Below are 17,404 nucleotides of genomic sequence, written 5' to 3'. Positions count from 1 at the left end.
AGTACTGGCTTATATGGGGTCTGTGCTAAAAGGAGCAATTAGATTCTCCTCATCCTTGCTAATCACGTGTTCCTGCTGCTTCCCTAGTGTGGGAAAGTCATTCACAACAGAAGACTGTGACTAGGTTAGGGTGCTTAAAAACCTTTTCAGCCAAATTTAGCTGCTCGTCAAGGAGCACAGGTGTTAGTGTGGATGGCAGAAAACATGAGTGTGTTCATTCCTCTCCAGCAACAGTAAAGACTTATTTTTAGCCATGAAACTGCATCTTAACAGTATATTTAAATACATCTAATTGTGACACACAGCAAAATCATTTTTACATTAGGAGAACTAAAAAATATAAACCCTGTATTTTAAAGAACTGTCAATTAAATGGTTACTAGATGTCATGCATATTACACTGTATTTGCACAGATACTAGAATGTAATTAACATGCAATACTGATATTAATTTTCAGCTATTCGCACTACTTTGAGTATATCAGCACTCAGGTATTGCACCTAAAGAGCATATTTCGACTGTAAAATGCATATCGTGCTAATTAAACAAAAGCTGTATGTGCAGATATAGTAGAAAGTATTAATGATTGTCCTTTATTACACCAAACCTTCCTTTTATTTACTGGAGGGCAGGAAGAAAAACCGCTACTGACACAACCCCTGTTGTGGGGACTTTAACTTGGTTTTTAACTTGGCATTTATTTAACAGAAGAAATGTCTGCATACTTCCAGAAGGCTGTGGAAAAACATGTAGTGTATTACCATGTTCAACATATATTCTTACAATCTCATATTTAATTTTATATACACCGGTATTAAAAAAAACACCTCAAACATTTTCAGAAGAAAATATTTTCCAACCTCTTTCATTTTTAGCACACACACACAAAGAAATACAATGCAGATGGCTGCAGTGACCTGTTCTACAACTCTGTGTAACTGGCCTGTATCCATAAAACTGAAGCTGTAGCTCACTGCAGCACACAATGAACTGCTGCTCCAGGATGGTGGACTAAACCAGCTTCAACAGGAGAAAAATTATACTTAAATTACAACCCTCATCCATGACATGTGCCTGTACTTACAACTGACACATCATTCAGTCAGTATATCCTAAGACAGTTCCCTAGATTTTGCCATTACACTCATAACCATTAACCCACTACAGCAGCAAAAACACAGAGAAACTCTTTAAACCCCAAGCTTATCAGCTATGCAACTGTTTTATTTGGTTTAATAAAAGATCAACAAAGTTTTGGGCTTCTTACAATACAGGGAACCATCATCATTTCAAATGTCTGTCTTCGTATCTTCAAACTGATACAAAGAGTATTTTTAAATTTCCATACTTTTAACTATGATTGCATTAAAAAGCAAAACAATTAAACATTAAATCAAGACACTGTAGAATAATTGGCCTGGCCTAGGCTTGCTAACTCTAGAGCCCTGACTACAAAACTTAGTTTCTTACAGGATAATTTAGAATCTTACCTGAAGATTTTGGTTATACTTTTTGTTATTGTCTGAGTGCTCCACTGAAGCACTACTCCAATTTTTAACTTTTAGTATCAATACTAAGTTATATACTCACCCAAACAATTACAGTGCATTCATAAACTATAGCATGCCCCTTGGAAGAATGTAGTATATGAAAACTGCTCGGAATGCCAGTGTTTTCTCAGGTGGCTGATCAAGGTATTTCTCAAGTAGAAAAATACTAAAAAGATGCTTTTCATCATCTCCTTGTTTAGGCAGCTTACAAATGATAAGCCTTCTCATTCACTGACAAAGCAAAACCAAACCAAATGCAAAAATGTTGTAGAAGATTGCAAAGATAAACTGACATCATGCCCAAGTAGAAGTACAAAATGTGTATGTTTGAGGTACTCTGAATTAATGAAAAAGATGACATTTACTTCTTCAGTGTTTTCACAATTCTGCTCATACAGAATACACGAAGAAATTACAAAACTTCAGTCTGTAAAGACTGTTTGTTCCATCTCTTTCTTTCCCACATAGAGGTGAAAGAGATATTTTTAAGATAATTTGTAACATGAAGTATTTAATGTAGTGGCGAAGATCAGCTCCAGGCTGCTCTGGGTTTGCAAGGCCTTTAGTGTTGAAAAACTCCACATAATAGGGTAGTGTGCCCTAGATAATGTCTTAGAGGATTCTAATCGAATCTTTCTTCAGAGGCTAGAGAGTCCTACCATGCCCCTAATCTCTCTTGGTACACGAGTTTTTCACAAAGAAAACTCCACTGGTACTTCTTAGTTATGCAGTTTTTAAGTCCAGCTGAAAAACAGTCAAAAGAATAGCCAAATCCTGCTTATAAAGCTACCTTGACATACTTTCTTGTCCACAGTTCATAGACACCTGACAAGCACTTCTTTAAGCAGAGACAGGAGTTCACACTGCCCTTGCGCCAACAGATCCATTTCAGTTTCCACAGCACAACTGCGTGGGGTTAGGCAGCTGCTTAGCCTTAGTGAGCTGCTTGCGCCAGTTCTCTGTGAGGCCGCACAGTGAAAGTGAACAAGCAGGCACGACAAGTAACCATGCTGCCTAACCCTTCCCTAATGAACACTTCTTCCAGCACAAAGCCGACCTCACAGAAACCAGCACCTGCCTTCTGAGTGCCAGTTACATGGCCAATATTCCTTTTCTCAAACTGTGGTAAACAAGGTAAATGGTATAGCTCAAAACAAGGACAGCTATCAAACCAAGGCTGCAACATCCTCCTCTATTCCTGCACTCATTCCATCATTCCAAACATATTCATCATCTCCTAAGATCTTAAGACTCCTTTTTTTACATCATGAGACTTTCCACCTCTTCTACTTCAAGGTAGCATTTTTACATTTTTGGGGGGGGGGGGGTTATTAACTGGGAACAGGTAAGGCAAGAGTAATAGAACAGCTACAGCTAGATTAAGTTTATTCTTTCTTTGTTATTCAGTAGAAACTAGAAGCCAGTTGCTTAGAAAGCTCACTTTGATTTTGGACATTTCTTTAAAAACAGGTAATCTATAGTGCTGAGTAAACAGTCAAATAAGAAGCCACCACAGAGTAGCACTCAATGATAGGTTAATGAAACAAAGTATTCTTCTGTACCTACCAGATCAATTTCCCTAACTAAATAAGGCATATTACACAATTGACTACAGCAACAGGTGCCTTTCCTGAAACTACTTTAGCTGTTATATGATTTTTAAAATTCTGATAATAATTTATGGAATTTATGTTAATTATTATTAATTATGCTAAATAATTTATGCTAATTATTTTGCAGTTCCAGGATAAAACCCACTGCATTCATAGCAAAAACCATAAACATCTGAAAATCAGCAACTCTAAGTTTCTAAAATCTTTGTGAGTCACATATAGTTGGAAACAGAAGGGTAAGTCTAGTACGGCAAAATCCTTCTTTAGAACGCGTCCACATGTTAAAACCATGGCTGGTATCTATTTAGCATTACTTCTGGAATCACTGAATCCTATAAACAATCTTTTAATTTCTAAAAAAGCTGTATGTAACTCCCTTATTACCCTCCCCTCAGCATTCAGCTGCAGTATTTTCTCCCCTCTCATTTTCTAGAAGTCACAAATTCTTCAGGACAGTACAATTAATTAGAAATTACGGTTCCAGAGAACCGTACATTTGTATTGATGGTTTTCCTAGAATTTAGTTAGTCATCTCTCTATGCTATTATTTTTAAGTCAACAATAAGGAAGAATATGATCACAGGTTTCATTAGGAAAAAAGAGCATGGGCAATTCTAATGGAAAATAATTCTTTCAAAAAGGACCTCTCTCCACACATGTAAATTAAAACTGTACATTTTTCTACAAGATTCTACACAGCAGAACAAATTAATTATTTGAAATTTGTCCCAAAAGGGTAAATTTCAAAACATGACAATTTCAAGCTATACCAGTGATAACCACAGCTATATTTAAACTAACTGTTCTACTGCATACTTTGTTCATTTTTATAGAATTTGCTAACAAAAGCTAAGTGTCACGAGAAGAATGAAAATTTCCTTTATCTTCCACTTCTGCAGCATGTCTCTAGATAATTACTATATTCATTTACTCTTTTTTCCTCTTTCATGTTTGCAAAGGAGATGCAGCTCCTACTTCCAAAGTGGGGATTTAATATGAAGTACAATGCTGTTGATGCCAAAATAAAGATTTCAAAGAAAGGGGAGCCAAACTATGGGAAATTTCAAAACCATGTAATTGTACTAAAAATAAACTGACCTTACATAGATAAAGCCTACCGTTTCAGTAAGCTGAAGAAGAAAGAAATCATAGGCAATGATCACAAATAAGAAAGCCTCTCTTCCTCTGCTATATAGACCCCTCCCAAACACAGCTCAAGCTGCTGATTGCCAGCCACCCTAGAAGCACTGTCTTAGCACTGATGGCTGCTCTTCCGTAGGCCTGAGTGCTCAATAGCTCTGCCAGCACACAGCTTGCTCCACTGCCTCTGTTGTCAACTCCTGAAGCTCGCTCCTGCACTGGTAACAAGGTACTGCACACCTTCAAAGAGTTATGTAACAGTAATTAAAATGTTCAGAGAAAAACATTATGTACTTTGCATTTATGCTAGATACAGGGCAAGAACATAAGGAAATAACATTTTCCTCTTGAAGATGCAAAAGCAACCTTGAGCATGTGACTATCAAGAGCTGTAAAATTAAGAGTAAAAAGCTTAATTTTTTAATTACTATAAAATACGCATTTTCATTCTTAAAGTCAGAAATACCTCTACTTAGTGTGAAAGCCTTAAGCTCATCCAAAAGGACAATAAGCCATATACCATTTTGAATATTCCAGAAATCCAGCAGGCATCATGACACAACGGCAGAGCTTTCTTTGAAACAGTCATCAAAGATGACTGCTTTTCTTTGTGATATCGCTCATTTACAATTTCCACAAATATTGTTTTCTGACAGTATAAACACAAACTTGACTGAAAACAAAGATTGATGTCTATGCTTCAAAGGTAGCTTAAGCCTTAAATATGTGAAGATTAAGTTTTCCTCAAGAGTTCACATAGGTTTTTTGTGAAAAAAAATTTACTTAAGTTACTGCAATATACTCCTTTCACATACATATTTTTAATGAAGTGTACAGATGTACAGATGAAGACACTAGGCTTTAAATTTAAAGTCACAAATGTTCTATACAATGCCACACTGTAGGGTTTCGGATCATTTTATACTTCATTATGTACAAGTCATGCCATAAACATCCAGGATCTCAAATAAACCACCAGTAAGCTGTCTCTCTTGACTTTAGTCAGAAGGAAATTTACACAGCCTTACAAAGTACCATAACTTGACAATCTGGTTTATAATTTATTATTAAAGGTTAAAATCAAGAAAGAGGAGCTGAAAGAAACCACCACACCAATGCCAAACAATATGGCTGGGGTTAAAACCCAGGAGGGGTTTTAACAAAAGTACTAGTGTGTGAAAGGCTATAAAAGAGACTCTTCCATTTAAACCAACTGCTAAGAGATCTGTAACAACACTTATGCTATGTAATAACATGTATTAAAAAAATTGAAAAAAAGGTTGAAATATGTTAGCAAATTATTCAAAGGTGATGGCAAACAGCTTAAAGGAAGAAAAAAAACCCACTGCGATAAAAGTAAAAATGTGACAAACTGTGGATTACTTTCTTTCCTCTTGCAAAGGAAATAGTTTAACTTGCACAGCACAAAGAAAGAGAAAGAAAACTAGCTGGATCACAATAGCAATCAAAGTTTCTGCAAAACTGCTATCTGAAGCATCCCTTTTAGCATTCATTTTAAACTCTAGTTCCTTTTGGAAACAGAAAGATTCCAGGATACAATGTTTATCAGCACCTCTACCTTGCAGCATAAAAGACATCTACTTTTGTTACTTTGATTCCTATTGTTTTGCAGAAGTAAATATACACAGCTTTGTTTAAGAAAATAATATTGGGGGGGGGAGGAAACTCATTTCCCATGCATCCAAAAATGTATCCAAAAACCATCAGAGATTCATAGGAAGATACCAAAAAGATTTGACTCTTAACTGATCGATCATTTAAATTTAAATCGATCAGTTATAAATTTTCAGACTCCAACAAATAGTTTTTAAAAAAATCTTTCCAGTCTCAACTTAACTGTGATGCTCAAAAGACATATGTTCTTGACTGTATGGTTTTTGAATATTGAATTTTCTGCTTCACAATTAAAGATTTCATCCAAAAGAGAAGAATTTTTACTTTTTTTTTTTTTTAAGGAAATTCATATGCACAAACACTCATTTAAATCTAGGACAAAAAGCTCTAAGAATTGCACACTTAAAGTAAAGACGTTGGAAAGAAATAAAAGTCTGTTTGATGATGTGTATCACATAAATTAGGAGTTGAATAATTGTTCTAGCACATGAAAGATTTGTCTCAAGATCAACAATAGATTCAATATTTTTATTTGCAAGCTGAATTTTTAATTACTCCTTAATGCTTTCTAGGAGAGTAGTGTTGCATGCAAGGAAAACATGGTCACAACTACGAACCCTTGTCCTTTCTGTCTCATGTGTATTTCGTTTCCTCTCCGCTTGGCATTGTTTCTTATCAGTTTCTCACTCTAAGAAACTCTCATGCCTGCTTCTCAGGCCCACCTTCACTTCATCTTTTGGAAAAATTAGTAATAAACTAGCCCCTGTAAGGATCATACTTTAAAGAAAGCTTCTGTATTAATACACTAGTTGCACAAATGAGGGGAAAGTCATAATCTCAGCCTGCTGGCAGACACAGGAGATAGCACAGCATCAATAAACCTCTGTTTTTGTTTACATCTCCCCCATATCCAGAAAACATGCAACTTTGTTGAAATCAATGTTTCATCTTTTCAGTATACATGAAAAAGGACAAGTTCTCCTTGCTCAGTCCTTCACCTAAATATTACATCAGTCACACAACAAGAATTTTTCCCTTCAGTTTTACTTCACAGTGTAATATCCTCTAACAGTCTTCATTTCTTCCTCCTCTCAATGGGACACAGAAGTTAGTTGGTAAAAAAATTATTTTTCCATGATTTTGAGAAGAAAACCCATGAAGCCAATACAACTCCTGAAAATTATCAATCATTAAATCCACACATCCTATTAATACTCTGTACTCTATAAAATACTGGTTATTAAACAAGTTATCACCTTTGGAAAGTCTACTGCTTTAATTTTCACCATTTGGTTGAAAATTGAATGACTAACACTTTTCAGTCTAGGACAGTTCAAATCTAGTCTTTGGATTACATGCTTTGAGAACCCTGGATCCTGCTGAGGCACTGCTTTTTGTGAGTGTGAGTGTGTGTGTGTTCTGACCTGTTCTCCTTATATTTAAAGGTACACACTGAAACAGCAACCATGATAAAAAACTCCTCTGCGAGAGCATAACATCCTTCATAACACACTAGGCTACACTTGTTACACACAAGCACTAAAAATACCAATTTTGTACACAAAACAGTTGAATCCTAGGTGTCCAAAATAAAGTTCACAAAAATAAAAACATTTCTAATTAATTGCAATGTTGTTACTTCAGGATTCTACACCAAAGACTCCATTTATTGTCCAGTCCTCAGCCCTACAGAGCACAATCATTATACACCAAAACCAAGCTATATAGAGCAGATGCTACAGAGGACCAGTACAGACAGAGTGACCTTTTCAAATATACAGAAGTCCCATTACTGTACATACATATAAATATACACACATACAGTTGAAACTTATGTGATGGCAACACAAAAATTACCCTGAGCAAACTGATCTCCCTACAGACAGTATACTATGGAGCACTGCAGGAAAGATTCAGCAATGAAGAGTTATTTTCAAGTTACTTTCACACTTTTAAAGAACTCAGTTTTACTTCCATGCATTTGTTTTCTATTTTAGAAAACTGTTGTACATTTACAAATAGGGTTGTACACAGCAGAAGAAAATTACGTAGAAAGAGAATCTTCTGTGACAGAATTTCAAACTAATGACAATTAAGACAACTCAGTTTCTCTACCAGGTTTTATTAAACAGAAAAAAATTTCCAGCACTGACAGAAATCAAGTGAAAAACAAGCATATCACCTACTTTTGAGTTCAAGAAGTTTCCTCCACAGAAACTAAGTTTTGCACTATGGTTTCCACCCTATTCAAGGTCATATACTGTGCACTGAATAACTTCACATTAATTACTTCAACATTGATTGCATTTTGGGAAAGGACAGATAACTGAGATGAAGGGGAAAGAACAGACAACAGAAGCTAGAGTAGTTTTCCTGGTAATACAAGACCAGAACAAACAGCTTGTCTGTATACATGTAGCAAGAAAGACAAATTAGAGACTAGAAAATCAAAACAGATGAACTGACAAATCAAAAGAGTGAGAAAATGAATTCAGTATCCTGCGTAATAAAATGAGGAAGTGAACCAGCAAAATACCTACATAAATAGAAAAAAAAAAAGGAGAAAAAAAATCCTAATTAAACTGAGCACAATCAGAAGGACAAAGAAGGCCTAAAAATACCAAGAGGGACTACATGCAATTTATTAATTAACTACATCACCTCTTAATGTTACAAGTCAACAAAATACTTGGATGCTATATTCTTTTCATTTTCAGTGGTCTTTGGGATCACTGTACCACCATGCATTTCATGCTGACTCCTGAACAGCATTTGTGTTTAGCCTGGAAAACACTATGGTTAAAAGCCTGAAGACATACAGAATCATAGAATCATTTAGGTTGGAAAAGACCTTTAAGATAGGGGAGTCTGTATCTCAAAGTGTTGAAGCATAATTTACACATTCAAATGCAGTATGAAGTATGTTATCACTCTGGACATTTGTAAAAATGTGCCTTGAATTCTTGCTTTAAAAATGTTTATTGTCTTTTCCAAAGTACTGCAGTCTAGGAGCCATCTAGTAAGATGGACCAAAAGCTGGAGCAATACTCTAAAATTTTGTCACATCCTTCTCATGTGCCACTTCAGTTGTATCTACCAGGCAACTTACCAACAAGGAAAGGGTTACCGTTCCCTGATTTTGCCATACGGTGGTAAGATTTGATTTCTGCCTATACGTGAACTAGTTTTGGATCATCCTTATTCCCGTGACTAATGCAATCCACTTTCCAAGAAAATAGTAACATCTCATTTAAATAGTAGAATCCTAATAGAGAACACTGAGCCCACCATACACCTCTCCAGCTGTATGAAGTATGCGCACTTTCAGAGACTGCATGTGTAAACACAATTCTGATTCCTTTGCTTCTACTACTCACTGTGCAGAAAGAATAATTTATCTTCTCCTTGACTTTAAATGCCCTAGTAATAGACCATGTCTTTTAATGAATAAGAATGGCAACAAGTTAAATTACTAGTAGTTCAGTGTGATTAAGGAAGTTAATTGCAAAGATAATGGCTGGTGTATTGAATCATATGAGCATTCATTCCATTGGCTTTCACAAGAAATTCAGGGTGTGGTTTCCTGGTCAGTTTAAGCTGATCTATGGCTAGAGAGAGCAAAGGCAGTCATGTCATTCCTCACCCTTGTGTTTTCACAGCTCTCATCACAGTGACTAACAACTGCAAGGCAGCGTGGTACCAGAATAATTTATTTTACCATGCAGTTCACATATGACAGTTGCTACACTATGAGGGAGGTGTAGAAATGCACTGTTGAGGATGGTGCTGCTCTTTTGGCAGCAGACCTGAGTTTCAACAACTTCAGCCAAGAGGGAAACAGCAAGAGCGGGGAAGAATGGTATCAACAGGAGTAGACAAAATACTTTTTCACCTACCCACTCTGCAAAGAGTGTTTTCAAAAATGCTGCCTCTAACTCCAATGTAAAACTCACGTCCACAGACCTGAAGAAATAGGAACAATTTTCACATGCTGAAATGAGAAAAGAGAAATTTTAAAAGTCTCTTAAATATAGTCTTTCATAAAAAATATGCAGCACCAAATGAAACTGTAAGTACAAAATATATACAATGGTCAAAAGCAGGAGAACCAAAAGCAAAAGTGCAGTTAAATGCAACAGTTAAATGAGTGTAAAAGAATTAAGAACTGCAACTTGAAACAACAGCTGCAGGCATAATTTCATGATATAACTAACTCTTGTCCTCATGTTTTGACACATGTTTTGTTTAATTGGGATATTCTCTAAAAGAAAGTTGACAAACACACACTTGTGCTTATCACTTAACACTGGATTAGTTCAGCAGAAAACCTGATAAATACTCCCTGGTAGAACCCAAATCAACTCCTTATCTCCCCAGACAGGGTACACAAAGCAGATTAATTGTCTTGACTACAGATCAAATCAAATGAACAGCAACTTGACAACTGCTAGAGAAACTAGGAGATTTATTCATATTTTGCTGTTTTCATGTTTCTGATTGTGATAGATTACTTCCATTTCTCATTATATCAGACAGTAGTAGTAAACAAGATTTGGGAGTGAACAGCAAGCTCAGAAGGAGAGATAACTTCATTCATACCAGGCAATACTACCTGTTTTCCAAAAGCACATAACTCAAAGTGGGTTAAAAACAGGTATTTATGAAGCAACTATAGTAAAAAAACTATGTAATTCTATGTAAAATATAAATTTTTAAAAAAGGCTTCTGAGCCAGAAATCTATGGATAATAAGCAGGAAGTGGTTGATGACTCTTAAAAAGCTTGAGCATTATCTTCCAAAATTCCAAAGTCTTGTTACCTGAAGATTTAATCTGGTACCAGAATGACTGAATTTAATTTGAAAATGAAATACCGCTGCTGTGTATAGTGTTGTTCCTGAGTTTCCCCCTTACTAATCCACAAGGAGGCCACTAACCTCAACTATAAACATCCATAGGTTTAGGTACATAGCTGGTCTGCTTTTGATAGCCAACAAAAAATTACAGGTAATGCCACTCAGGTTTCTTTGATTTTTTTAAGTTTAACTTGAGTCACATATTCCTGCTAACAAAATAAGCTTAAATAAAGAACAAATTTATTTGCCATAAAACTGAAATTCTCGCAGCTTTTTACAGAAATTTTCTGATCCAATTAAAAATTATTTTTCTGTGCTTACTTTTACATATTCTCACCCTTATTAAATATAAGGTCTGGATCTAAATTAGCCTCAGCATTCCATAGAAAGAAATTAATTTTATTTAAGAAATAAAATTTATTTCATTTCTGTATTAAAGCAGCATGAAGCGTAATTTTTCTTCTTTGACTTTTTTTGTTTTAGTTTTTGATTAAATGCCCCTGAAAATAAGAAGTCACAAGACAGCTTCTGAAAATTTTGTTTTACTTTAGGTTTACTAGGGCAGTTTTAACCAACACCTCAATTTCAACTAACAGTTTGGAGATCAACCAATGGCATTCAATTCTCAGAAGGTAGCATCTTCTAACAAAAAAAGAATTTAGCATCTTCTAACAAAAAAAGAACATTTCCAAAACACTCAAAACCCCCAGGTCTTCCTGAAGTGTCACAGGCAGCACTTAGCATCTCAGAGCATACTCAAACTTGCAGTTATCACCAACCACCTGTATCTTCACTGAAACACATAAAGGCTCTACTTCAGAAAATTTCTTTAAAAACACTCAGTTTATGTTTACACCTTTAATATGTCTATAGTCTTTGTTTCACTCTCTCAAAAGAAAGTTTTTTTAGGGAGGTTCTACTTTGCAATGTTAGATTTGTACGGTTTTAAGAACTACAGATATTTTAACTGCATCATTTCTACCCAGAAACAATGTCAACCTAAGTTATCTTTATTAGTATTTCAGGGCAGATACATGACTCTTCTTCCCTCCTTTCTCAACTGAAATAATAAAACCTTCATGAAAATTAAAAAAAAAAAAATACTTGTGAAAAGAGGTCATCATACTAATTGTATGACAGCATAGGAATCATACACCCACATTAGATAGCAATTCCACAACTTAAGAAAAAAAAAAAACCATAAAAAAAGCATCCCTGTATTCTCAAATAGAACACAGGAAAAACAAAATTACAAGTTCCTCTATAAGCACATTTGACAAATTAATAAAAGAAATATTCTCACTCCAGTGAGAACTTTCTTAATTTTCTCTTAAAATTTTGCAACATGCACTTTTAAAACAAATGTGAAAAAAAATGCTGATCATAGCAGAATTACTCAGTATAATTTTTAATTAAATTTTTCAAAAATATACCTCTTTAGACTATTTGCTGCTTCATTAATCAGCATTTATAAAAGACTTTTCTCATCAATATGTCTCCCTATAAAGGCTTCTACTACCACAGTGTGTTAAAAGATGTCAGGAAATTTTTTTAATCACAAGGGATTAAAAGAAGCCTTAACTTCTGTATCAGAATACCTAGATTTTAAGAACAGCAAAGGTCTTACATGTCACCAACATGCAGGATACAAGTTTAAGTTAGTGTAACATCTACATCTTTGCATGAAGTTGGAAGTGCTGACTTCCGTGAACATTTCACCTCTGCATACAGTTACAATGAAAAAAATAAACATTAGGCATGGTTAGTTTCCCGGGACAGCTGAATTTCCCATCATGGCCAAGACTTTGGATTTTGAAATATCAATAGGTAAAGGAAAAATATCAGCAATCAAACTTTCACTTAAAAAGCAGCCAGGGAAGTTAGCAGCATACACAACGAACTTGGGTTTATTACTTAGTTTCAAGTTGAGAAACTTTATCAAGACATAAAACAGCCAGCTACCGTCACACTATCCCAGCAGTGGGAGCACAATAATTCAGACTTGTTTAAAATATTTTTATCTTCTGAGAACTACAGTGCTGTAGAAACTTCATCCCTGTAGCAATCTGCTGCATAGTTAAGGCTTTCAGTAAGGTCTATAAAAACGCATTATATGAATAACCATCCTGATTATTGATTAACCCCGCAAAATAGATGTCAATCAGTTCGCTTCCACATATGCACTTCAACCAGGCACCAGCGACAAGGCGAACAGCAGCGGCTCCACGTTTTCTCTGCTACAGACAAGCACCCCCAGACTCGGGGTACTAAACTTCAACTACCACGTGAAACCGCAAATACCCAAAAACTCATCGCGATCTACCTCTAACCCGCGCGCCAAAAGATTTTTTTACCACCTTATTAGGGGTAACTCCGTAATAAAGTTTAAAACCCGGGCAAGCGCAGGCCCCGGGCGGCGGCCGGCACCTCCGCCCCGCGGAAGGTCGGGAGCGCGTCCAGCCCCGCAGAGCGGCGCTTCCCGGCGCATCCCGGCCCGCGGCCGGGCGCGGGGCCACGGCCCCCGCGGGGCAGGAAACCGGCCCTGGCCACGGCCGCGGGGAAAACGCGACGCCGGCCGCCCTAGAAGAAAAAGAGAGAAAAAGAAAGAGGAAGGGAATGGAAGCCAGACCCGCACGCCCTGAGTACCAAAAAGTTCCCCGCGGCGCGCCCGGCCCCTCAGCTCCACCTCGGCGACGGCCGCCGGCTTCCTCCTTCTACAAGTACCTGGCGGAGCAGCCCTCGGGAATATACCCACCCCAAGCCCGGCCCCTCCGAAACCCGGCCCCTCTCCGACACCCACCTTTCCCCTCGCTCCGCTCCGCTCCGCTCCCTCCGACGGGGGCGGAGAGGACCTCCCCCAGCCCCTCTCTCCCCACCCCCGCTGCTCTGAGGAAGAAGGAGCCGGGGTGTGCAGGTCACCGCCCCGCTCTGCCGCAGGCGGCACCAGGTGGAACCCTCGGGGCGCTCCCCGCAGCCAGCGGCCGCCGCCCGCCCCTCAGCGCGGCCCCGGCGCGGCGGTGGACCGGGACCCCTGTGCACGGCCCGGCGGGGCGGGCGGGGAGCGCCCGCGGGCGGGGCCGCCCCGGAGCGGAGCGCGGCGCAGACGCATCGAGGGCCCGTGCCCCCGCCCCGGCCTTTCCCTCCGCGGCGCCTGCGCAGTGCGGTGGTCCCGCCGCTGTGGGGCGCGGTCGGGCTGTGCCGGGGCCTCGCCCGCCCGCCGCGGCGCACGGTAGCAAGGCATCGATCGCTCGGCATCACTAAAGCTGGAAAAGACGCCGAGGTCATCGAGTCTAATCTGTGACCGAACACCGTGTCAACTAGACCATGGCACTACGTCCAGTCCTTCGTTAAACATCTCCAAGGACGGTGACTCTATTACTACTCTGGGCAGCCCCATTCCAAACTTTAATCACCCCTTCTGTGAAAGCGTTCTTCCTGATGTCCTTCCCTGGCACACCTTGAGGCCATATCCTCTTGTCGTGTCCCTGGCTGCCTGGAAGAAGTGACCGACCCCGAGCGACCCCGACCTTCCTTTCAGGCAGTTGTGGAGAGTGGTAAGGTCTCTCTCCCCTGAGCCTCCTTTTCTCTAGGTTCAACATCCCCAGCTACCTCAGCTGCTCTTCGGAAGGCTTGGGCTCCAAACCTTTCCTCAGTTATGTTTTCCTTCCCTGGGTTCTCTCCAGAACCCCAGTGTCTTTCCTGCTCAGAACTGAAAGCCAGACTTGAGGCACAGTCTCAGCAGTACCCAGTGATGGTCAGGGGGATGGTGACTGTCCTGGTCCTCTTGGCGACACCATTGCTTGTACAAGCCAGGACATCATTGTCCTTTTTGGCCAGCTGGGCACACTACGGCCTGATGTTCCATCATTTGTCAAGCAGCACCCCAGGTCCTTTTCTGCCAGGCAGCTTCCTATTCACTCCTCCCCCAGTCTGTAGTGCTGCAAGGTTCAGGGCAGCAGCCACAGGTCAGAGGCTTCACCATCCCTTGAGGGCCCCAGGGCCCTCCTCCCCTTTGGGTCCCACAGAGCACCCGAGGCAGCCAGGACAGAGGGAGAAAGCTTGCCACTCACCCAGCATCAGAAGATGGGATTCAGGTACCAGCCCTGCTGTGGATGCTGGTTGTGCTGTTCCTCTGTGTGGTACAGCCTCAGTGCTGGCTGTTGTGCTGTTAAAAGGTGGTCAGCCCCTGTCCCTGTAAAAGCTGGACATGTGGGTTTGTGAATTCGCTGAGCCATATGTTAAGGAAACTTCCCTACTTGATCAGGAGCCACTCTGGCAGTCAATCTTGCACAACCTGAGCTAGGATCAAGGCCCCTTCACAGCTACACTCCCCTACTCACACCGTAACACCAGATTTCCACACCATCTCCACCCCAGGTTTCCCAGAGCAGAGTTTCAGAAGTCCACATCCCCTGGGTGCAGGGGACAGATGTCTGGTCCCCTGACTGGAGAGTTGAGCGGGAAGCTGGGTGATGCCAGGCAAGGTCTGGTGACGTACTTGTGGCTCCGTGCAGTTCAAGTGAGCTGCATCTACGTCCTGCTCCTTGCCCAAGGGCAAGAGGTGCCCTGGAGATACCAGATAGAGACATCTGTCTTTCATGTAACGGCAAGGAATTGTGTTCCTCTGGTTATGTCCTGTGTAGGGTGGACTTCCCTGAGTGAACTCTTTTTCTGGGCTATGTTGTTAAAGAAAAGTGTAGCCTCAATCAATGGATCACAGTCACAGGACAATTCTTCAATGTCTTGTGAGTCTGATAGATTTCACTCCTAAGAATACAGGAGTATCTAGAAGTTTGCTTTTCTGTTCCCCCACAAACTACAGGAACAGGACAAGTCACCATGATCAAAGTACTTTGGGGAGTAGTTGTTTGAAAAAAAATGAATTTTAGTGTTAACATAAGGGTCAAAAATAAATTTTAGACATAACAGCAGACTCAGAAATTATTATATTTTAATCAGTTGTTATGAGAAAAGGAAGTGAGAATATTTATCAATGTATCTATTTTAGATATGCTAATATGAGAACATACATATAAACATATGAGAATATACTAATATATTCAATATTTCAAATGTATTGGAATATATGTTATATACGTTAGTAATTAAAATTTTATATGTATATAAATCTAAAAATTAAGGATTTTTGAGTCCTTTGAAAGAACTTTTCTTTAGAGGTCAGATTGTGAAAAATGACATACAGTTTCATCCCTTAGCACACATGTTTCTTGTTACAAGTTAAATATACAACGTAATTTAAAAATACTATAAGGGTTCTCCTGTAATTGCTCTGTACACTATAAAAATAGAAAGAAGTGTGTTTTGCCAGTAATCTAGACTTTGCTGCCATTGAAGAATGCTTTTAAATTAGCTTTCAACTGCAATTCACAAAGCCAATAGAAATTTTGATAGATTGTTATAATAGAAAAAGAAAATAAATCCTTTGCGATAGGGCCTGTGAGCTGGTTGCTAGCACAAGCAGGGAACAACAGAAAGGAAGAAAACTTTGATCATTCCCTTCCTGGGAGGCAAGCAGTGAAGGGGAGAGAGAGAGATAAAGATAATGTGAGGGATGACACTTCTAGGAAGCAAACTTGGGCTTTGGGAGTACTATTCCTACTTCACCTGTCACACTTTATGTGACTTTATGTTTGTTTTCGGTTTGGAGGTTTTGTTCATTTGTGGGTTTGTTTGTTTGTTTTTAATTGGTCCCCTTATTCTATTTATTAATTTCAGCTTACTTCTCTGATTGGTTATGTCTGTAGCTTTTCTCTTTTTCTCATTAATTTAAACTGTATTCTTCCTGACCTATGTCAAATTCATGTTTCTTGCAACTTTAGGGAAATCCATGGAGTTGTGCTGTCTATAACTTAGGTGTGTGTGATTGTGTTGAACAGATGTTCCAGCTGCCTTTTTTATACAGACATATAAACTGAATGATGGTCTTGTTTACTTTAAAGAGGTATATAGTGTGATTTAATTAGATAGAACTTCAAGGAAGAACAGATATCTGTATGAACAGATCCAATTATAGCATCAAGGCCTGGGTGCACGATATTTTGTCTGCTCAGCATACAAATACAAGTAGACAGATGTAATTAGCCAAACCGATCTATTTTAAACAAAATATGTTTATCTGGTTTTAGCAACACCATATTTTACTAAATATTACTTGTCTTTGATGTTATTCTATCAAGTTTAAAGAAAATAACACCTACTGTATTTTTCTCTTATTGATATTGTTGTTGTCCATATTGCTAACGCTTGTTTACAAACCAAAACCAAATTACCTGGTTTTGTGTTTTGTAATTGTAATTCCATGGTTTTGAGTGTTTATGACATAAATTAATATTTGGCAGCTAAAAGGTCTTCTAAGCTGCTCTCTATTCAATGAGGACCTATTATCCATTTTATGTAGCTCCTATTTACTCAGAATAATTGGATACATTGTTGGTTTTCAGGTAATTCTTCTACTAAAACTCCAGTCCTTTGTAATATGTTATGTTTATGTAACCAGATACATTATATTTCTGAGAATACTACACAGTACCACTTGTAGTAGGAACTTCTTTGTTTAGTTTCCTGGAAAAAAAAAAAACCTAAGAGATTTC

The 17,404-nt window shown here is 38.6% G+C and overlaps 1 protein-coding gene across 1 annotated transcript in view; it reads right to left on the bottom strand.

Annotated features, from left to right (window-relative positions):
* Positions 1-13,921, bottom strand: part of PTBP3 (polypyrimidine tract binding protein 3) — a 46,625-nt gene extending 32,704 nt beyond the window's left edge. Inside the window, exons 1-2 of the mRNA XM_071424449.1 lie at positions 13,594-13,921; positions 9,836-9,930 (exon numbers count right to left, since the gene is read on the bottom strand). The gene's annotated coding sequence lies outside the window, so the exon portion shown is untranslated. The remainder of the gene's footprint in view (positions 1-9,835; positions 9,931-13,593) is intronic.
* Positions 13,922-17,404: the final 3,483 nt, after the last annotated feature.

This window comes from Agelaius tricolor, unplaced genomic scaffold, assembly GCF_023055355.1.
Source record: "Agelaius tricolor isolate 1412-34295 unplaced genomic scaffold, bAgeTri1.0.p SCAF_4, whole genome shotgun sequence".
Classification (NCBI taxonomy): Eukaryota; Metazoa; Chordata; class Aves; order Passeriformes; family Icteridae; genus Agelaius; species Agelaius tricolor.
The sequence above is the reverse complement of the archived record's forward strand: the minus strand, read 5'-3'. Positions and strand labels throughout refer to the sequence as shown.